This window comes from Mesoplodon densirostris, chromosome 17 (genome assembly GCF_025265405.1).
Source record: "Mesoplodon densirostris isolate mMesDen1 chromosome 17, mMesDen1 primary haplotype, whole genome shotgun sequence".
Taxonomy (NCBI): domain Eukaryota; kingdom Metazoa; phylum Chordata; class Mammalia; order Artiodactyla; family Ziphiidae; genus Mesoplodon; species Mesoplodon densirostris.
The window spans coordinates 43767818-43792637 of NC_082677.1; positions in this window are offsets into that span (position 1 = coordinate 43767818).

Genomic DNA, 24820 nt, shown 5'->3' on the forward strand with positions numbered 1-24820 from the left:
CATAATGGCAGTCAAAAATGTAAGATTTCAAAACACGCACAACACCATTTGTGTTATAGCTCTCATATTTTTTTATTTGAATGAAAGACTGTTTAATTTCTGCCATTCTTGGTTCTATCACTTACTAGCTGAGTGACCTTAAGTGTTTCTCACTTTATTTTCTTTCTTTGTAAGATAAACATGAGAGTACTTATATGTCTATATTGTTGGGAGCTTTATATGAATTTATATACATATATATGAGTTTGCTTGTATATGGTGTCTAAAACATAGAGTTGCCTTTTTAAAAATATCTGATAGTTTGTACTAGCAATTGGCCTCATATATTTTTACTATGATCAGTTATAGTTGGAGGAGCCTATTAGCCAAACTACAGTTTTACACTATGAACAAGATAACCAAATGGTGAAATCCTGTAGGATCCATCTTTCTTCAGAAAGGACTACTTTATCTCTGAATGATTTGTCAACTTTACCAATGTTCCATAATATTCTATATCCAAAAGAACTTTAATGTATTTTTAAAGAATAAGATCTTTCTATTATTTCTATTATTTTTTAAGCAGTATAATATTATTACTAGGAATTTTAGGAAAATTTTACTCATAATCACAATAAAATCAACCTGCTTTCATTTTCCCTCATAATCCTTCTTCATAACAATACATCATTCTATTAGTGATATTTCAATTTTGTGATATACTTTCATCATCTAACACACTGTTTTTATTTTTCTGACTTCCAAGAAGTCAGTGCTGGAGTGGAAAGAACACAAACACGGGTTCAAGTCTCAGTTCTAATTCTTATTAGACTTGTAATTTTAGATAAACCACTTAACCTCGTTTAAATTCAATTTTCTTTATAAAATGTGAACTCTAACAATAACTACTTTGGAGGATTATATTGAAGGTTAAATGCCAAACACTTTAATATGCCTTTTATTAAGCTCCCCCCACAACTCAGGCATGTTTGCATTTGGTTGGTTTACAATTTTTTAAAAAATAAATTAATGTCTAAACATGATAATCCTAAATGACTGCTAAGATCATGAAAAGAGAGATGGTCACAGATATTATGTGAATCCTCCTGAAAATACATAATATAATTTATGAATTAATATTGAAAAAAATGAGCATGAAATTTCCTAGAGAAGGAACCATTAATTTACATAAGTACAGAGAACCAGAGACGTAAGTTATATGATATCACAGGGAAGCAATCATCACAATCCACTACAGTACTAATGATTAAACTTCTTTTAGTAAACATGACAAGGAAGAACTAAAAGAAAGAGGAAAAGAGAGACAAAGAGTGTATTAGTTTTCTAGGACTGCCCTAACAAAGTACCATATTCTGGTGGCTTAAACAACAGAAATATATTTCATCACAGTTCTAGAGGTGGCCATACTGAATTAGTGTCCAGGCCAATGACTTTATTTTACTTTAACTACCTCTTTAAAACCCCATCTCCAAATAAGTGACATTCTGAGTTATTGTATGTTAGGATTTCAACATATTAGAAAGACAAATACTACATGGTATTGCTTATATGTAAAATCTTAAAAAAAAAAAAAAGCCAATATCACACAAACAGAGAAAATAGAATGATGGTTGTCAGGGCTTGGAGGGAGAGGGAAATGGGGAGATGTACAAACTTTCAGTTGTAAGAAGAATAAGTTCTGAGGATCTAATATACAGCATGGTGGCAATGGTTAACAACATGACATTGAATACTTGAAAGTTGCTGAGAATGAATCTTAAGTGATCTCACCACACACAAAAAATAAAAGAGTTAACTATGTGAAATGATAGATGTGGTAATAATTAGGATCTTGTTAATCATTCCTTAATGTATGTATATATCATGAAATCATCCCATTGTACACCTTAAATACATACTATCTCTCAATTATTTCTCAGTAAAGTTGGGGAAAAAAAGAAATTTTCACTTGTCGCATTTTGATATACTGTCAAAGATGAATATTCAAGATTATCTAAGAGTATTATTCCAAGTATTTCTTTTCCAACCACATTTGTGTGTGGGGAGGAAGGTATTTCTTCACATACTTTCATTAAACAACAGATAGAGACATATTGGATGCAACGTAAGATATAAGAAACTAGCAGTATTTTATCATGAAAAATATTGAAGAGATATGCAAATGTAAAGGAATGCTACTCTTCTCAATTTTAAGGGGGAAATATAGTTATTTTTTCATTAAAGATGTGGAATTTGTATTAAAATGGACTTGATTTTTACTGTTGTTTTTAAATTAATGAATAAATAACAAAATTAATTTCTTAGTTTTAATTTATGATAAAATAAATATCAATAATAATAAGCTGATAAGGCAAAAGATGTTTGGAAACTTCAATAATAATTAAAAGTGTACAAATTTCCTGATACCAAATTATTTGAGAACCAGCACAGTAAACAATCAGAGATATGTAAAATTTGACTGGATATTTAAGCATTATTGAGAAGTTATTGTTAAATATTTTAAGCAAAATAATGTTATTGAGAAAAAAATATTACTGAGTTTTGAGCCCAATTACTTAAAGATGGATATCAAAATATTCACATGAAATAATTTGATATCTGGAATTTCATTAAAAATTATATGGGGAGTGTTGAGTTGTGCAGGGAATAGCACCTACATGAAATAAGATTGTTGGTGGGTTTCTAAATATTGAAGCTAGCTGAGGTATATTTGGCATTTTAATACAGAACTCACCTTACTTTTGCATAATGTTACATATTTTCATTTATAAGCAAAATATAACTCTTACATTCTGATTATTTCTGCTTTTTATTGCCTCATGGCTTCTCCTACTTAACATTTGTGTTAATTGACTTTTCTTCCTGGTGTCTACTCACTAACACTGTTCCCTACGTATTCTCAAGAAGTATCTGTTGAACATGAAATCGATTAATGTCTCTTCTTAACTACTCTGTAGTATATGTCACTCTCTTCCTCATTGTCTACCCTTCATCCATATCTTCTAGACAAAGCCTCTAAGAGAGGAAATTCTTGATTTTGCCAATTGTAACCTAGTAAATGGTTTACCTATTAGGAAATATTGACATTTGTAATGATACCAGGCAATGCAAGTTATCTTTTAATAATTTGTCCATGTCTGATCTAATCAGTTATGGACCATGGGAGAAGAGTGACACAAAATCTCAAGGGTAAACTGTTGGTGTGACAGAAATACTGAGTCTGCTTGAAAGATATGCTGTGTAACCTGGCAGGACCTTTGCTTGTCAGTAGAGATCATTGTATTTAAGCCTTGCATTTAAAGTGTCAAAGGTGGACTTATACATCTTCAGGATCCTTAAGAAAGACTTCCCAAATCCAAAATACGATGTGTCAGCTCATTTTAACAAGATTTTTCCATTCTGTAACTAAAGATATGGCCTAACATATAAACTTCCTCACGAGTAGTTAAATAGTAACTCATATTAAGAATAAATATCTGATATTTAATTATTTTCCGAAGGCAGATTTAACCAAGGAAAAGAGTGATAAAAGAGTACTGGATAATTGTAAGTATAAGGAAATGGAAAGAGCCTTGAAAGACAAGAACTACAAGAACACATTCACACTCTCACTCAGCACAAACTTTTATCCTAAAAACAAAGAAAAATTATCTTAAATGTAATATTCTATAAATATTACATTTAGTAAAATATCTCTCAGAAAGATGTTTATAACCCTTTAGCATTCTTTTCACTGAGCTAGATATCGTTTGCTCTGATAACATCTAGATTTATATCTATAAAATTCTTCAAGAAAAAAAGAAATATTCTGATATTACTGACTGTAGACACCATCATTCAAAAATCTTATGGGCAAAAAAGTATCATCATTTATCAAGAGCTGTGCTATCTCATAGACTTCAACTTTAGTATGGTCAGCACCACAGAATGCATCATCAATCTTCCCCCCCCCTTTTTTTTTTTGTAAAGCTGGTTCTGGACAATTTTTGAATGAAAATAATTACTTTCTTATTCAGCTGTGATGAAGAGTAAAAGAACATTTCTTGGTAGCTAAGACATGAGCACTGTGAAATGGATGCTATGCTATTGGATTCTGTTTCATTTTTCATTAACTCATTTATTAAATATATTTTGATAATTAATTATGTTGTAACATAGGGCTTATATTACTTTACTCGGGCTGCCATGACAAAACACTGCAGACTGGGTGGCTTCAACAGCATAAATTTATTTTCTTATAGTTTTGGAGGCTAGAAGTCCAAGATCAAGGTATCAGTGGGGTTGGTTTCTCCTTAGAGGTATCTCCTTGGATTGAAGATGACTGCTTTCTTGCTGTGCCCACACATATTTTTTTTCTGTGCATATGCTTCCCTGGTATCTCGATTTTTGTCCAAATTTCCTCAGTCATATGCAATTAGGGTCCACTCTAACAGCTATTTATTTATTTTTAATTGAAGTACTGTTGTTTTATAATATTGTGTTAGTACAGCAAAGTGATTCAGTTATATATATGTGTATATATATATTTTTTCAGATTATTTTCCATTATATGTTATTACAAGATATTGAATATAGTTTCCTGTGCTATACAGTAAATCCTTATTGTTTATCTATTTTATGTATAGTAGTGTGTATCTATTAATCCCAAGCTTGTAATTTATCCCTCCCCCCCTCGTTCCCCTTGGGTAATTTTAAGTTTATTTCCTATGTCTGTGAGTCTATTTCTGTTGTGTAAAAAAGTTCATTTGCATCTTTTTTTTAGATTTCACATATAAATGATATCATATGATATTTGTCTTTCTCTGACTTACTTCACTTAGTATGACAATCTCTATGTCCATCCATGGTGCTGCAAATGACATTATTTCAGTTTTTATGGCTGAATATCATTCCATTGTGTGTGTGTGTATATATATATATACCACATCTTTATCCATTCATCTGTCAATGGACATTTAAGCTGCTTCCATGTCTTGGCTATTGTAAATAGTGCTGTTATGAATATTGAGATGCATGTATCTTTTCAAATTAATGTTTTTTTTTTCCAAATCTATAAGTCCTGAAATGGGATTGCTGGATCATATGGAAGCTCTATGTTTAGTTTTTTAAGGAAACTCCATACTATTTTCCATAGTGGCTACACCAATTTACACTCCCACCAATGGCATAGGAAATTCTCTTTTCTCCACACCCTTTCCAGCATCTATTACTTTCAGGCTTTTTGATGATAGCCATTCTGACAGGTGTGAGGTGATACCTGATTGTGGTTTTGGTGTGCATTTCTCCAATAATCAGTGATCCCAGTTTCCATAGTGCTTGTATTTTATGGGGGCAAGGTTTTAATATGCAGGTCAATATATTTAAAAAATTACGGTGATAAAAATCATTTTATAAATATACAAGAACAGAATGCCATATGCTTTAGTTAACGCCTTTCCAGAGGTGATATCCCTCGAGATGATGCAATAGAATGAGCCCTTCAGTGTAACTGAGAAACCTTTCTTCTCAGGTGTAATAGTTCATGTGATAAGAAACCTGTGTGTATTCAAAGACATTATCATAGACTGTGTTGCTGGAATATAGTGAATAGGGGAATAGAAAGATGATACAAGTTTGTAAACACTAGCAGATGTCAAATGGCACCGAATATTGTAGACCATAGCAAGTGGAAAAGTTATAATCTACATTTGAAAAAATAATAATAATTGAAGTATTGTAACAAGAAAAATAACATATCTGATTTATGTTCTTTAAAATTTATATTCCTCTATTGAGTATAAATGGGGTGCTATAACAGAAGAAATAAACAAAGGATTTTTCAGTAATTCAGAGATGACATGGTAGTTTGAAATAAGAAATAGAAGCAGCAAGGAAAAGAATGAATAGAATTAAAACATATTTTGGAAGAAGAAAAGTGGTGCTGCAGTTTGGCATCAACCCATGTTAAAAACTGTGAGGGATCTGAGATTTCTTTCTACTACAAGCTAAAATGCTAGCCTGTCACAGTTTCATTGATGTCTGCAGAAGACATGAAGCTCTTGGATCCAACTTAAGAAATTAGCTTGCTGCAGTTAATGGAAGCTAGCAGAAGACATAAGAATCCTAGGTTAGAGACAATGGGCATTATTACTCTCAGAATAACCAGTAACCAGAGTACCAGAATTTTCTTGTTTCAGTTCACTGATACCCAATTCCTACAGAGTGACCAGTCCTTCTTCAGAAGGCCGGGTGACACTTAGGTAATGAGGATTTTTATATGAGAGAATCACTGAGATTGGGGAACTCAATAATTATACAATGAGCAGTAAGTAAACTTCCCTTTGACTCTGGAGGGAAACACTATGCATATTTTTAAAAACTGTAAGAAAATCTATTATTTGCTCTGTTGGAGACATTACCTCTGTTTCTTAAGGCTGTGTATAATATAAACATCCTTGAAAAACTAGCTGAGGAAATAGACCTATCAGTGCCACCACTTATAAAATGTGCAGAAACATGAGATACATAAGCAGAATTGTTTCCCAACAATATATAACCTTTCTACTCTATCTTGGCTTCTGGAAAATTATCCCATGAGTACACTATTTCATTAACCACTCTGGTCAATCTGGCGGGCTGGTAATAAATCTGTTCAATTTGTATCATAGGGCATTTAACTAGGACTACTATCAATAAGTCTCCAATGAGCAATACAAGACCAAAATGCAGTACTCACTTGAAACATACCCCTCAGGATCCCAGACACAAAATTTGAAAAAAAAAAAAAAATATATATATATATATATATATTTAATTCTTAGGTTTATCCTTAGAAAACCAAGTTTCTTTCTACTTAAATTTCTGTAGTGACATTTTTCCTTGCCTGAGGAATTAATCAAAGTAGAGCAAGATCTATTACCAGTTTTGTATACTTTACCATGACTTACAAGGAATTATCTATAATATGCCTGTCATCCATAACAATGGTTGCTAGTGAGTTGAGACTGATCTGAATGCCTTCTTTGAGCTGAAGTGGTATATTTGATCACTCCAGCTAAAGTAAAGTACAAACAACATTTGTACCACCTTTACCAATGGGATCACTTTCATTGTAAGGCAGCCTTCAGGGTGTCATAAATGAGTAAGGTATCTCTCTAGGAAGCTCCCCAGAGTAATCATGTTGGTGATTGTTTGGCAAGACCTCTACAGTTTTCTAAGAGTTAAATTATCCTTTGGTGTTATTTTTTTTAAACTCTTGAAGGTCTAGTGACTCCCTCTCATGTGTAAGCCACTGTGTTTCAGGAAAGAGACAAGTTAATGACTAAATTTACATACAAGGAGTAGAGTCAAGAGAGTGCACATGGTAACCCTCTACCATGTTTAAAATCTAGATCTATGAAAACTTCTGATATGGCCTCCAGACTGACAGATATGTCTAAGGATTCCAAATTTATTTAAAATAATTGAGCTTAGTCTTTGTTCCTGGAGAGACTGTTGAGAAAAATAAGTCAAAAACATCCTCTTTGTCCATGTCATCCAACCCATGAACTGATCAAGAAATAAGTAGGATAATCAGAGTAGATAAATCAAGATGTGGTGGCAGGTGTTTTTTGAGAGATATATTGGAGCTGGGGGCATGCCCTGCTATTTCTTATAAAATTCTCCATAAAATTAAGGAAAATGACAATGAGATCATGGTGAGAATCTTTTGAGAGGTAATGACCAACCAAACAATTACTTAAATTTAAAACAATCATAACAGGATCAGGATCAAAATGACAGAGTAGGAAGATCCTGAGCTCAATTCCTCCCATGGTCATGCCAAGCAAATACTGACTGAACAACTAACTCTGAAAATGACCTGAAGATAAGCAGAAAAGATTTTCCACACCTGAAGATATAAAGAAAGAGACACAATGCAACACCCAGAGGAGTGAAGAGGCCAAGACCCTCATTGATCTCTCCAGGCTGGGGGTTCCCAGGTCCTTCCCTGAGAACACAAGTCCCCAAAATGTCTGGCTATGAAAACCATTGAAGGTTATTTGTGTGAGAATCAGAGGGCTGGGGGCCACCAAGCCTCAGCTCTTAAAGGACATGCAAAAAATTCACATGTTCCGAGTCCTATACAGAGGCAGCCATTTGAAATGTGTCTGGGTCAGACTCATTTGCTGATCTTGGAGAGTCTTCCAAAGAGGCATAAGGCAGCTGGGGCTATCCTTAGAGACTGGGATGCTGGCAGCTACCATTTTTGTGATTTCATTCTGCTGTGCTGACACCAGCACTGGCAGGTGCAATGTTGGAATCCTCCTTCTAACCAATTAGTGCTGGGGACCATCAACACATACACAACTGTCACACGCTGCCAGACCTTGTAGCCAGGGACCTACTTCACCCATCAAAGCACCCTTAGGAGTCACTTACAGCCAGGCCTCACAACCAACTGTGCCAAAGGCCTGTCCTGCCCACCAGTGCACTGGCTGCAACCACATAAAGCAGGACCTCACAGCCTGTTGGACCAGGGCTCTGCCTCACTTACCATTGCACCAGTTGTAGTCAGTCATGGTACAACAGAAGAGTGTACACAGCCCACAGAGAAAACACGACTGTAGCATCTATCTCTGGTGGACACTGGGGAGCATGTTGCTGGGCCACGCAGGACATCTGCATAAGGGCACTTCTCCAAGATTGAGAGACATAATGAACTTATCTATCACACAGAAATAAAGACAGAAAATTAGCTAAAGTGAGGAGACAGAGAAATATGTTCCAAATGAAGGAACAAGACAAAATGCCAGAAACATAATTAAGCAAAATGGAGACAGGTAATTTGCCTGACAAGGAGTTCAAGGTTATAATCATAAAGATGTTTACTAAATTTGGGAGAAGAATAGATTAAGACAGTGAGAACTTCAATAAAGAGTTAGAAAATATAAAAAAGAACCAATTAGACCTGAAGAATACAATACCTGAAATAAAAAATATGCCAGAGGGAATTGACAATCAAGGTAGATTAGATAATGAAAAGAATGGATTAATGATCTGGAAATCAGAGTAGTTGAAATCATGTAAGCTTAACAGAAAAAAGAAAAATAAAACTTTAAAAAATGAAGTTATTTAAGGGATATCTGGGACAATATCATGTGTACTAACATTCACATTATAGGGGGTCACAAAAGGAGAAGATAGGAGAAAGGCAAATAACTTATTTAAGAAATAATAATATCTGAAAACTCCCTAACCTGAGGAAGGAAATAGACATCCAGGCCCAAGAAGCACAGACAGTTCCAAATAAGATAAACTCAAAGAGGTCCACAACAAAATACATTATAATTAAAATTCAAAAAATAAAGATAAAGAGAGAATCTTTAAAGCAGCAAGAAAAGCAACTAGTTATGTACAAAGGAACTCCCAAAAGACCATCAGCTGACTTTTCAGAAAAAACACCACAGGCCAGGAGATAATGGCAAGATATATTCAAAGAGATTAAAGGAAAAAAACCACAACAAAGAATATTCTAGCCTGGGGAGGAAGATGGCAGAAGAGTAAGACTCGGAGATCACCTTCCTCCCCACAGATACATCAGAAATACATCTACATGTGGAACTGCTCCCATAGAACATGCACTGAACACTGGCAGAAGACCTCAGACCTCCTAAAAGGCAAGAAACTCCCCACATACCTGGGTAGGGTAAAAGAAAAAAAGAAAAAAACAGAGACAAAAGAATAGGGACAGGACCTGCACCAGTGGGAGGAATCTGTGAAGGAGGAAAGGTTTCCACACACTAGGAAGTCCCTTCATGGGCAGAGATTGCAGGTGGTGGAGGTGGGAAGTTTCAGAGCCATAGAGGAGAGCACAGCCACAGGGGTGCGGAGGGCAAAGCGGTGAGATTCCCACACAGAGGAGTGGTGCAGACCAGCACTCACCAGCCCGAGATGTTTGTCTGCTCCCCCGCTGGGATGGGCGGGGGCTGGGAGCTGAGGCTCGGGATTCAGAGACCAGATGAGGTCAGACCCCTGGGAGAGGACTGGGGTTGGTGGCCTAAACACAGCCTGAATGGGGCTAGTGAGCCACAGATAGCTGGGAGGGAGTCCAGGGAAATGTCTGGAGCTGCCAAAGAGGCAAGAGGCTTTTTCTTCCTTCTTTGTTTCCTGGTGCACAAAGAGAGGGGATTAAGAGCTCTGCTTAGGGCTTCCCTGGTGGCGCAGTGGTTGAGAGTCCGCCTGCCGATGCAGGGGACACGGGTTCGTGCCCTGGTCTGGGAAGATTCCACATGCCACGGAGTGGCTAGGCCTGTGAACCATGGCCGCTGAGCCTGCATGTTCGGAACCTGTGCTCCACAATGGGAGAGGCCACAACAGTGAGAGGCCCGCGTACCGGAAAAAAAAAAAAAAAAAAAAAAAAAAAAGAGAGAGCTCTGCTTAAAGGAGCTCCAGAGATGGGCACAAGCCACGGCTAACTGTGCGGACCCCAGAGACGAGCATGAGACACTAAGGCTGCTGCTACAGACACCAAGAAGCCTGTGTGCAAGCACAGGTCACTATCCACACCTCCCCTCCTGGGAGCCTGTGCAGCCCACCACTGCCAGGGTCTCGTGATACAGGGACAACTTCCCTGGGAGAATGCATGACATGCCTCAGGCTGGTGGAACGTTACACTGATCCTCTACTGCCGCAAGCATGCCTCACATCAGTAACCCTCCCTCACCCCGGCCTGAGTGAACCAGAGCCTCCAAATCAGCTACTCCTTTAACACCATCCTGTCTGAGCAAAGAACAGACGCCCTCAGGTGACCTACACACAGAGGCAGGTCCAAATCCAAATCTGAACCCTGGGAGCTGTGTGAACAAAGAAGAGAAAGGGAAATTTCTCCCAGTAGCCTCAAGAGCAGTGGATTAATACTCCACAATCAACTTGATGTACCCTGCATCTGTGGAATACCTGAATCCTCTGAAACTGAGGAGGTGGACTTTGGGAGCAAGATATATTATTTTCTTCCCCTTTTCCTCTTGTTGTGAGTGTGCATGTGTATGCTTCTCTGTGAGAATTTCTAGGATAGCTTTGCTTTCACCATTTCTCCTAGGGTTCTGGTCATCAGTTTTTTGTTTTTTTGTTTCTTTTCACTTAAAAAAATTTTTTCCCCTAATATTTTCCAAATTATTTTTTATTTTAATAACATTGTTTTATTTTAACTTACTTTATTTTATTTTATATTATCCTCTTTCTTTCTTTCTTTCTTTCTACTTTTTTCCCCCTTTATTCTGAGCCGTGTGGATGAAAAGCTTTTTGTGCTCCAGCCAGGAGTCAGGGCTATGCCTCTGAGGTGGGAGAGCCAACTTCAGGACACTGGTCCACAAGAGACCTCAGAACTCCATGTAATATCAAATGGCGAAAATCTGTCAGAGATCTGCATCTCAACACCAAGACCCAACTTCACTCAATGACCAGCAACCTACAGCGCTGGACACCTTATGCCAACAACTACCAAGACAGGAACACAACACCACCCATTACCAGAGAGGCTGCCTAAAATCACAATGAGGCTACAGACACCCCAAAACACACCAACAGATGTGGACCTGCCCACTAGAAAGACAAGATCCAGCCTCATCCACCAGAACACAGGCACTAGTCCCCTCCACCAGGAAGCCTACACAACACACTGAACCAAATTAAGCAACTGGGGACAGACACCAAAAACAACAGGAACTATGAAGCTGCAGCCTGCAAAAAGGAGACCCCCAAACACAGTAAGATAAATAAGTAAAAGGAGAAGACAGATAAACACACAGCAGATGAAGGAGCAAGGTAAAAACCCACCAGACCTAACAAATGAAGAGGAAATAGGCAGTCTACCTGAAAAAGAATTCAGAATAATGATAGTAAAGATGATCAAAAATCTTGGAAATAGAATAGAGAAAATGAAAGAAACACTTAACAAGGACCTAGAAGAACTAAACAGGAAAGAAGCAACAATGAACAATACAACAAATGAAATTAAAAATACTCTAGAAGGGATCAATAGCAGAATAACTGAGGCAGAAGAACGGATAAGTGACCTGGAAGATAAAATAGTGGAAATAACTACTGCAGAGCAGAATAAAGAAAAAAGAATGAAAAGAACTGAGGACAGTCTCAGAGACCTCTGTGACAACATTAAACGCAACAACATTCAAATTATAAGGGTCCCAGAAGAAGAAGAGAAAAAGAAAGGGACTGAGAAAATATTTGAAGAGATTATAGTTGAAAATGTCCCTAATATGGGAAAGCAAATATTTAATCAAGTCCAGGAAACACAGAGAATCCCATACAGAATAAATCCAAGGAGAAACACATCAAGACACATATTAATCAAACTCTCAAAAATTAAATACAAAGAAAACATATTAAAAGCAGCAAGGGAAAAACAACAAATAACACACCAGCGAATCCCCATAAGGTTAACAGCTGATCTTTCAGCAGAAACTCTGCAAACCATAAGGGACTGGCAGGACATATTTAAAGTGATGAAGGAGAAAAACCTGCAACCAAGATCACTCTACACAGCAAGGATTTCATTCAGATTTGATGGAGAAATTAAAACCTTTACAGACAAACAAAAGCTGAGAGAGATCAGCATCACCATACCAGCTTTACAACAAATGCTAAAGGATCTTCTCTAGGCAAGAAACACAACAGAAGGAATATACCTACAATAACGAACCCAAAGAAATTAAGGAAATGGGAATAGGAAAATACATATTGATAATTACCTTAAATGTAAATGGATTAAATGCTCCCACCAAAAGAAACAGACTGGCTGAATGGATACAAAAACAAGACCCATGTATATGCTGTCTTCAAGAGTCCCACTTCAGACCTAGAGACACATACAGATTGAAAGTGAGGGGATGGAAAAAGATATTCCATGCAAAAGGAAATCAAAAGAAAGCTGGAGTAGCAATTCTCATATCAGACAAAACAGACTTTAAAATAAAGACTATTAGAAGAGACAAAGAAGGACACTACATAATGATAAAGGGATCAATCCAAGAAGATATAACAATGGTAAATATTTATGCACTGAAAAGAGGTGCACCTCAATACACAAGGCAAATACTAACAGCCATAAAACGGGAAATTTACAGTAACACAATCATAGTAGGGGACTTTAACACCCACTTTCACCAATAGACAGATAATCCAAAATGAAAATAAATAAGGAAACACAAGCTTTAAATGATACATTAAACAAAATGGACTTAATTGATATTTATAGGACATTCCATCCAAAAACAACAGAATACACATTTACTCAAGTGCTCATGGAATACTATCCAGGATAGATCATATCTTGGGTCACAATCAAGCCTTGGTAAATTTAAGAGAATTGAAATTGGGCTTCCCTGGTGGCGCAGTGGTTGAGAGTCCGCCTGCCGATGCAGGGGACACGGGTTCGTGCCCTGGTCCGGGAAGATCCCACATACCGCGGAGCGGCTGAGCCCGTGAGCCATGGCTGCTGAGCCTGCGTGTCCGGAGCCTGTGCTCCGCAATGGGAGAGGCCACAACAGTGAGAGGCCCGCGTAAAGCAAAAAAAAAAAAAAAAGAGAGAATTGAAATTGTATCAAGTATATTTTCTGACCACAATGCTATGAGACTAGATATCAATTATAGGAAAAGATCTGTAAAAAATACAAACACATGGAGGCTACACAATACACTACTTAATAATGAAGTGATCACTGAAGAACTCAAAGAGGAAATCAAAAAATACTTAGAAAGAAATGACAGTGGAGACACAATGACCCAGAACCTATGGGATGCAGCAAAAACAGTTTTAGATGGAAGTTTATAGCAATACAATCCTACATTAAGAAACAGGAAACATCTCAAATAAACAACCTAACCTTTCACCTAAAACAATTAGAGAAAGAATTACAAAAAAAACCCAAAGTTAGAAGAAGGAAAGAAACCATAATGATCAGATCAGAAATAAATGAAAAAGAAATGAAGGAAATGATAGCAAAGATCAATAAAACTAAAAGCTGGTTCTTTGACAAGATAAACAAAATTGATAAACCATTAGCCAGACTCATCAAGAAAAAAAGGGAGAGGACTCAAATCAATAGAATTAGAAATGAAAAGGGTGAAGTAACAACAGACAATGCTGAAATACAAAGGATCGTGAGAGATTACTACAAGCAACTCTATGCTAATAAATGGGACAACCTGGAAGAAATGGACAAATTCTTAGAAATGCACAACGTGCCGAGACAGAACCAGGAAGGAATAGAAAATATGAACAGACCAGTCACAAGCACTGAAATTGAGACTGTGATTAAAAATCTTCCAACAAACAAAAGCCAAGGACCAGATGGCTTCACAGGCGAATTCTATCAAATATTTAGAGAAGAGCTAACACCTAACCTTCTCAAACTCTTCCAAAACAGAAAGAGGGAAGAACACTCCCAAACTCATTCTACGAGGCCACCAACACCATTATATCAAAACCAGACAAAGATGTCACAAAGAAAGAAAACTACAGGCCAATATGATGAACATAGGTACAAAAATCCTCACCAAAATACAAGCAAACAGAATCCAACAGCACATTAAAAGGATCATACACCGTGATCAAGTGGGGTTTGTTCCAGGAATGCAAGGATTCTTCAATATACACAAATCAATCATGATACACTATATTAGCAAATTGAAGGAGAAAAACCATATGATCATCTCAATAGATGCAGAGAAAGCTTTTGACAAAATTCAACACACATTTATGATAAAAACCCTGCAGAACGTAGGCACAGAGGGAACTTTCCTCAACATAATAAAGGCCATATATGAAAAACCCATAACCAACATTGTCCTCAATGGTGAAAAACTGAAACCATTTCCACTAAGATCAGGAACAAGACAAGGTTGCCCACTCTCACCACTATTATTTAACATTGATTTGGAAGTTTTAGCCACAGCAATCAGAGAATAAAAAGAAATAAATGGAATCCAAATCAGAAAAGAAGATGTAAAGCTGTCACTGTTTGCAGATGACATGATACTATACATAGAGAATCCTAAAGATGCTACCAGAAAAATACTAGAGCTAATCAATGAATTTGGTAAAGTATCAGGATACAAAATTAATGCACAGAAATCTCTGGCATTCCTATACGCTAATGATGAAAAATCTGAAAGTGAAATTAAAGAAACACTCTCATTTACCATTGCAACAAAAATAATAAAATATCTAGGAGTAAACACAGTAAGACACTGATGAAAGCAATTGAAGATGATACAAATAGATGGAGAGACATACCATGTTCTTGGAGTGGAAGAATCAACATTGTGAAAATGACTCTGCTACCCAAAGCAATCTACAGATTCAATGCAATCCCTATGAAACTACCACTGGCATTTTTCAGAGAACTAGAAAAAAAATTTCACAACTTGTATGGAAACACAAAAGATGCCGAATAGCCAAAGCAATCTTGAGAATGAAAAATGGAACTACAGTAATCAGACTCCCTGACTTCAGACAATACTGAAAAGCTACAGCACTCACGACAGTATGGTAGTGACACAAAAACAGAAATATAGATCAATGGAACTGGATAGAAAGCCCAGAGATAAATCCATGCATATACGGTCAGCTTATCTTTGATAAAGGAGGCAAGAATGTACAGTGGTGAAAAGACAGCCTCTTCAGTAAGTGGTGCTGGGAAAACTGAACAGGTACATGTAAAAGTATGAGATTAGAACTCTCCCTAACACCATACACAAAAATAAGCTCAAAATGGATTAAAGACCTAAATGTAAGGCTAGAAACTATCAAACTCTTAGAGGAAAACATAGGCAGAACACTCTGTGACATAAATCACAGCAAGATCCTTTTTGACTCACCTCTTAGAGAAATGGAAATAAAAACAAAAATAAACAAATGGGGCCTAATTAAACTTCAAACTTTTGCACAGAAAAGGAAACTATAAACAAGACCAAAAGACAACCCTCAGAATGGGAGAAAATATTTGCTAATGAAGCAACTGACAAAGTATTCATCTCTAAAATTTACAATCAGCTCATGCAGCTCAATAACAACAACAACAAAAAAAAACAATCCAAAAGTGGGCAGAAGATCTAAATAGATATTTCTCCAAAGAAGATATACAGATTGCCAACAAACACATAAAAGGATGCTCAACATAATTAATCATTAGAGAAATGCAAATCAAATCTACAATGAGATATTATCTCACACCAGTCAGAATAGCCATCATCAAAAAATCTAGCAACAATAAATGCTGGAGAGAGTTTGGGGAAAAGGGAACACTCTTGCACTGCTGGTGGGAATGTAAATTGGTACAGCCACTATGGAGAGCTGTATGGAGGTTCCTTAAAAATCTACAAATAGAAATACGGTAAGACCCAGCAATCCCACTACTGGGTATATGCCCTGAGAAAACCATAATTCAAAAAGAGTCATGTACCAAAATGTTCATTACAGTTCTATTTACAATAGCCAGGATATGGAAGCAACCTATGTGTCCATCATCAGATGAATGGATAAAGAAGATGTTGAACATATATACAATGGAATATTACTCAGCCATCAAGTGAAATGAAATTGAGTTATTTGTAGTGAGGCGGATGGACCTAGAGTGTGTCATACAGAGTGAAGTAAGTCAGAAAGAGAAAAACAAATACCGTATGCTAACACATATATATGGAATCTAAGGAAAAAAAAAGTCATAAAGAACCTAGGGGTAAGATGGGAATGGAGATTCAGACCTATTAGAGAATGGACTAGAGGATGTGGGGAGGGGGAAGGGTAGGCTGTGACAAAGTGAGTGAGTGGCATGGACATATATACACTACCAAATGTAGAATAGATAGCTAGTGGGAAGCAGCCACATAGCACAAGGAGATCAGCTCAGTGCTTTGTGACCACCTAGAGGGGTGGGATATGGAGGTTGGGAGGGTGTGAGACACAAGAGGGGAGAGATATGGGAACATATGTATATGTACAACTGATTCACTTTGTTATAAAGCAGAAACTAACACACCATTGTAAAGCAATTATACTCTAATAAAGATGTTAAAAATTTAAAAAATGAATATTCTACATGGCAAAGTTATTATTCAAAACAGAAGGAGAGATAAAATGTTTCACAGACAACTAAAGCTAAATGAGTTTATCACCACTAAACAAGCCTTACAAGAAATGTCAAAGGTGCTTATCTAAGTGAAAACAAAAAAGTCACAACAAGAAATTAAAATTAGGAAAGGAAATAATCTCACTGGTAAAGACAAATATATACTAAAGGTACTGGATCAGCTACTTTTAAAGCTAGTAGGAAGTTTAAAAGACAAAAAAAGTAAAATCATTTATATCTACAATAGATATTTTAGTGATATACAAAATAAAAAAGATGTAAAACATGACATTAAAACATAAAAGGGAGTGAGGTGAGTAAAAAGATAATGCTTTTAGAATGCATTCAAACTTAAGAGATCATCAACTTAAAATAGATACCTATACACATAGGTTGTTATATATGAATCTCATGATAACCACAAACCAAAAATATAAATAGATACACACACACACACACACACACATACACAGAAAGCGAAAGGAATCCAAACATAACACTAAAGATAGTCATCATATCACAAGGGAAGAGAGCAAGAGAAGAAAGTAACAGATACGAACTGCAGAAACAACCAGAAAACAGCTAACAAAGTGGCAATATGTACATACCTACAAAAAATTACTTTAAATGTAAAGGGACTAAACGCTTCAAGCAAAAGTCATAGGGAGACTGAATGGTTAAAAATATCAAGACCCATATGTATGCTGCCTACAAGAGATTCACTTCAAATATAAAGACATATGTTAATTAAGTGAAGGGATAGAAAAAGATATTCCATGCCAATAGAAATAAAAAGAATCTGAGGTAGCAATACTTTATCAGACAAATTAGACTTAAAAAAAAAAAACTGTGAAAGAGACAAACACCAACACTGTATAATGATAAAGGGATTAATCCAACAAGAAGATATAACATTTGTTAATATATATGTACCCAACATAATAACACCTAAATACACACAGCAAAGATTAACAAATATTAAGGGAGCATTTGAGAGTAACAAAATAATAGTAGGGAAATTTAACACCCCCACTTACATCAATGGATAGGTCATCTAGACAGATCATCCAGACAGGGAAACATTGGACTTAAATGACACATTAGATCAGATGAACTTGGTAAATATATATAGAACACTCCATCCAAAAACAGAAGAATACACATTCTTTTCAAGTGCACTGGAATTCCTTCAGGATAAATCATGTTAGACCACAAAGTGAGTCTCAATAAATTTAGAAGATTGAAATCACATCAAGGATCTTTTCTGACCATGAAATATGAGACTAGAAATCAACTAAGAGAAAAAAAAACTGAAGAAACCCTACAAACCTATGAAGTCTACATAAAATGTTATTAAACAACCAAAGGGTACATGAAGAAATCTAAGATAAATTTTTTAATACCATGAAATAAATAAAAATGGAATCACAGTGATCCAAACTCTGTGGGATACAGCAAAAGCAATTTTAAGAGGGAAATTTTTAGTAATATGGGTCTACCTCAGGAAACAAGAAAAGTATCAAATAAACAATCTAATCTTACACCTAAAGGAACTAGAAAAAGAACAGATAAAGTCCAAAGTTAGTAGAAGGAAGCAAATAATGAAGATCAGAGAGGAAATATGTAGAGACTAAGAAAAACAATAGAAAAGATCAATGAAACTAAGAGGTGGTTCTTTGAAATGAAAAATCAAATTAATAATCCTTTAGCCAGACTCATGAAGAAAAAAAGAGAGGGATAACTAGTAATGACATTGAATCAGTAATTTTAAAACTCATAAAAGACAAAATTCCAGGACCAGACAGCTTCACAAAAAAAAAAAAAAAAAAAAAAAGAAAGATAAAAGAAAGAAAAAGAAAGAAAGGAAAGAAAAGAAAATTACAGGTCAATATCCCTCATGAGTATGGATGCAAAAATCCTCAACAACATATTAACAAACCAAATTCAACAATATAATAAAAAGATCATACACCATGATCAAGCAGGATTTAACTCAGGGATATAAGGATTGTTCAATATCTGCAAATCAATGTGATATATCACATTAACAAATTGAAGAATAAAATTCATATGATTATTTCAATAGATGTAGGTAAAGCTTCTGACAAAATTCAACATTCTTTTATGATAAAAACTCTCACCAAGTGGGTATAAAGGGAACATAACTCAACATAATAAAGGCCATATATAACAAATCCACAGCCAACATCATACTCATCAGTAAAAAAATTAAAAACATTTCCTCTAAGTTATCTAAGATCAGTAAAAAGACAAGAATGTCCACTCTCACCACTTTTATTCAATATAGTATTAGAAGGCCTAGACATAGAAATCAGACAAGAATAAGAAATAAAGAAATCAAAGCTAGAAAAGAAGTACAACTGTCATTGTTTGCAGTTGACATAATTTTATATATACAAAACCCTAAAGACCCCATCAAAAAACTAGTAAAACTAATAAATAAATACAGTAAAGTTTTAGGATACAAAATTAATATACAAAGTCTGATGCATTTTTATCCACTGATAATGATTTAGCAGAAAGGGAAGTTAAGAAAACAATCTCATTCACAATTGCATCAAAAAGAATAAAATATCCAGGAATAAATTCAACCAGGAAGTTGAAAGATCTGTATCTGAAAACTATAAGACATGATGAAAGAAATTGAAGATGACACAAATAGATGGAAAGATATACTGACCTGATAGATTTGAAGAATTAATATTTTAAAATGTCCATGTGGCCCAAGGCAATCTACAGATTCAATGCAATCTCTATGAAAACACCAGTGACATTTTTCATAGAACTAGAACAAATAATCAAAAACTGTATAAGGACCCACCCAAGACCCAGAATAGGCAAAGCAATCTTGAGAAAGAAGAACAAAGCTGGAGGAATCACACTCCCAAATTTCAAACTATACCACAAAGCAAAACAATAGGGTACTGACACAAAAACAGATACAAGAATCAATGTAGCAAAATAGAGAGTCTAGAAATAAATCCATCTTTGTATGGTCATTTAAGCTATGACAAAGGTGGAAAAAATATACAATTGGAAAATCTTCCTTAATAAATGATGTTGGAAAAGCTGTACATTTACATGCAACTTGAACACTGGATGAAACTTGGACACTTTCTTGCTCTATATAAAAAAATCAACTCCAAATGTACTAAAGTCTTAAATGTAAGTCAAAAAAATTATAGATTAAAACATAGAGAGTCAACAATTTAACATTTGTATTAGCAACATTTTTGTCTTTGTCTCCTCAGACAAGGGCAAAGAAAACAAAAATAAAAAACTGGGACCACATAAAATTAAAAAGTTTTTCCACAGGGAAGGGCACCTTAAACAAAATTAAAAGACAACTTAATGGGAGAAGACATTTGTAAATGATATAGCCAGTAATGAGTTAATATCTAAAATGTATAAAAAACTCACACAACTCAATATCCAAAAAAACCAAAACAATCCAGTTAAAAAATGGACAGATGAGTTAAACACACATTATTTTTTAAAAGACATAGAGATGGCCAACAGACATATGAAAAGATGTTGAACATCACTAATCATCAGGGAACTGCAAATCAAACCACAGTGAGATATCACCTCACTTCTGTCAGATGTCTATCATCCAAAAAACAAAAAAATAACAAATGTTGGTGAGGACAAGTTAGAGCAAAGGGAACTGTCATGTACTGTTGACAGGAATGTAAATTGGAAAAACTATTATGGAAAAAAGTATGGAGGTTTTTCAAAAAATTAAAAATGGAAGTACTATATTATCCAGCAATTCCATTTATTGGTGTTTATCCAGAGAAAATTAAAACATTACTGTGAAAAGACTTATACTCCTCTATGTTCTTTTCAGCATTATTTACAATAGTCAAAATGTGGAAGCAACCTAAGTGTCCGTCAATAGATAAATGGATAAAATATATTTTATATATATATATATATATATATATATATATACACACACACACACACAGACACACATTGTAATAGCACTCAGCTATAAGAAAGAGTGAAATGTGGCCATTTGCAAAAACATGGATGAACCTAAAGAGCATTATGCTAAGTCAAATATGTGAGACAGAGAAAGACAAATACTCTATGATTTTACTTATATGTGGTATCTAAAAAACAAAACAAATGAACAAATAAAAGTAAAACAGACTCAGAGAACAAACTGGCAGTTACCAGAGGGTGAGTGTGTGGAAGACTGTGCAAGATAAGTGAGGGAGATTAAGAGATACAAACTTCCAGTTATATAATAAATGTCAGTGGCATATAACATATAGAATAAGAAATATGATCAATAATACTGCAATAACTTTGTATGAGTACAGAAGGTTACTAGACTTTCATGTTGCTCATTTTGTAATGTATTTCAGTGTTGAATCACCATGTTGCACACCTGTAACAAACATAACATTGTATGTCAAGTATACTTCAGTTTTTATAAAAATTAAAAATTAAGAAAAAATAAAGTGATTGCAACCATTTGTGAGAACCTCACCAAGACACTGTCTTCATGAGAAGTGCTCCAGTAATGACTTTCAAAGAGAAATAATATTAATGCTCTTTCATTTCATTTACCTCCAAGGATCTATGATATTTCCTACACAAGTACTGATATTTTTGCTCACACTCCACCAAAACAAAATCAGTACATTCCATCCCAAGAGCTATAACTTCCCTTATATTCCAATCATATCTTACTCATACACAAACTTTTAATCTGAAACAGATAGGTGCAAGAGGGACAAAGGTACTTTTATAAATTTACATAGAATCATTATGTCTCTACTTTGATCCTACTGTTGGCTAATATAGGGGTACTGGGCACACAGTGACTCAGCCAAGTGTTTGTCATACTTATGATCTAAGACTACATCAATTCAATAAGAGAATCCAGGTTGTTGAAGTAGATTTATATTTAAATCCTCTGGGTCCCTTTTTTGAAGACTGCCGTCTGCATGATGTACTAACTGGGCTGGCATAGTGTTGTCATTAGGAGCAAGAAAGAAGCACCATGCTTAATAATGGTCAGGGTCAAATGCCAAGTTTTCAAAATAGATTTATGTAACTCTCTAATGATTTCATAACTGATCATGACCCAGTAAGTAGCCATGAGTAAATGATCCTTTACTCAGAACAGCTACATTCAGTGTGTGTGTGTATGTGTGTGTTTTTGCTGACTTCAATAGCTATGGCAGAGATGGCCTCTGTGGAGATTATTTTATAATGGAGGCATAAAGTTAATACAACGGTCATTTGTAAGTCAGTGGCTGATTCCATTTGAAAATACTACTAGTGTAAAGGGTTAGAATGCCCCAGGGGAGAATGTTGGAAGATTTCATAACTTTTCCAAGTCTTCAGGAAATAGGTCATTGACAGAGGAGTTCATTGAGGAATGGGTCATGGATATAATCTATGTTAACATATAAAATATAAATTTACATCTAATAGTGTTTTCTGGGTAAGTAATTTAGTGCTCCATCTGGTTGTGAATCAGACAATAAGGTGTGGTAACCCTGTATTTCAAACCAAATATAACAATATACCTCATGTACAGTTAAAACAAATATTTATTAATTTTGAAGGAGACATTTAACATGCGTGTGGAAATTCAAGGACAAATACTGTTACATCTCTGATCATTTATGGATGAAACTCTGACTTCCAAGTAAGACAAATGAATACTGAATACTCTAGTGTTAGATAAATTAAACTCCAATATTAAAAAAAATTGTCATGTTTGAGGGAAAAATCATTAATATTTCATTGATAGTTTTGTAGTATTAAGTAATCAATTAGCAAAACTTACTGTGTTTTGTTTATTTCATATGCAAAAATGAAACTGTCCAGGGGTGTAGAAAATATGATGACCTCTATGTGACGGGATTCTCTGAGAATTGTCTGACCACTTCTTGAGACTCACTTTCTGTTATATTTTCACTATGTTAACCTTATTTGACACACTATGTGCTGGTAGAGATGGAGTGGGTGGATAGGGCAAATGTGCTTCCATCCTTTTGCTTTTAACTAAATCGGAAAAAAAAAAACTTTAAATTATTTGAGAGGCAACCCTCCAAATTAGGTGTGATGTTTCAAAACTGGGAACACCTTAACTCCAACATAATTTTACTGAGTTAAAAATCTACATAAATTAATCTATAGGAGTAACTTTAATCAAGAAAAGCAAAACACATGAGGTCCAAAAGCTGTCAATCAAACAAAAAGAGGGGAAGGAAATGGAAACGAGATGAGGTGTCTGATACTGAAACAGAAGAGAGTCCGTGTAGGTCTAGGGAAAGGAGAGGAAGGTTGTCTGTAAAATTTGCTAGACAGGGTGATCAAAAAAGAAAATATATATCTGTGCACCATGTAATACGCTATATATCATGTAGTAGCATGAAATGGAGGTACTATAGAGATCTTCATGGAGATTGTATAGGACATTTAGTCATGGGTATAGTTAAATAAAAGGAAAAGCTAAATGTTAAGGAGATTGTTTTTCTAGGGAATTATTTTCCATTGAAACAAATCTGATCATCTAGACCCTTTAATTAAAACAACCATAATACTAACAGCCACAATAATAAAACGTCTGTTAATTCCTCAGGGCTATTGTTCCTACTCTCTGGTCTGTAACACCCGAACTATGTTACAATGTATCTTTATAGATACCCTTTGTCTTGATCTGTTTCCTTATAAAGACCTTCTCCACTTGGAAAACATTTACTCCAACTACAGAATGCGTTTCATGGAAAAGTCTTTGAACTCTCTGTAGCAGAGTTCATTCTTTTATTTATTTTGTCCCTTTAGTAATGGATTGAGATGTTAGAGTACTAACCATATGGTATTCTAATTTATTTGCCTTTCTCCTCCACCCCTCCCAGAAAACTCCTCCAGTGCAGACATCACAAAAACTTTATCTTTCATTCTTTCCTTCTGTAGCCCAGTGCCTGGCATATCACACATACTAGTTAAATGAAAATGATCAAATTAAGTTTTTCTCCCTGAATTATTGTATGTGGGGAAATAAAGAGATATTTTATAAGACAAAGCAAGCATGCCCTTGTGAGGGATAGTATTTTGCACAGTAGAATATAGCATTATTGGATACCATGAAATTGTAGTGTGGCATATCTAGAGGTAGAGGAAGAGATATCTCTCTTAGCCCAGTCTAGTTACTAGTTATGCTATCACTGCAGTAGGATCTTGGTTTACACACAAGCATAATTGTTGATCACAACCAGTGACTGAGTATGGGGTTCCCCTGCTGGACTTTTACCTCTTCTTTCATCACTGCCTTCCTAGAAATCAAGAAGCCCTGGCCACCTGATTGATTCTTGAGATACTTAGGGCTCTCCAGTTTTTAAATCTCTAATCAATATTCCTAATTTGTTGATTTCTAAGAATCATTCAATATGTTACTATTGATTATGTCACATACTTAGGAATGTAGATATTGTGTAGCTGAAGATCCATGGGGAGCATAAAATATTTAATTATACAAGTTTAAGTGAAAATGACTTCAGTAATTTTTTTTTTTTTTTTTTTTTTTTTTTTGCGGTACGCGGGCCTCTCACTGTTGTGGTCTCTCCTGTTGCGGAGCACAGGCTCCGGACGCGCAGGCTCAGCGGCCATGGCTCACGGGCTCAGAAGCTCCACGGCATGTGGGATCCTCCCAGACTGGGGCA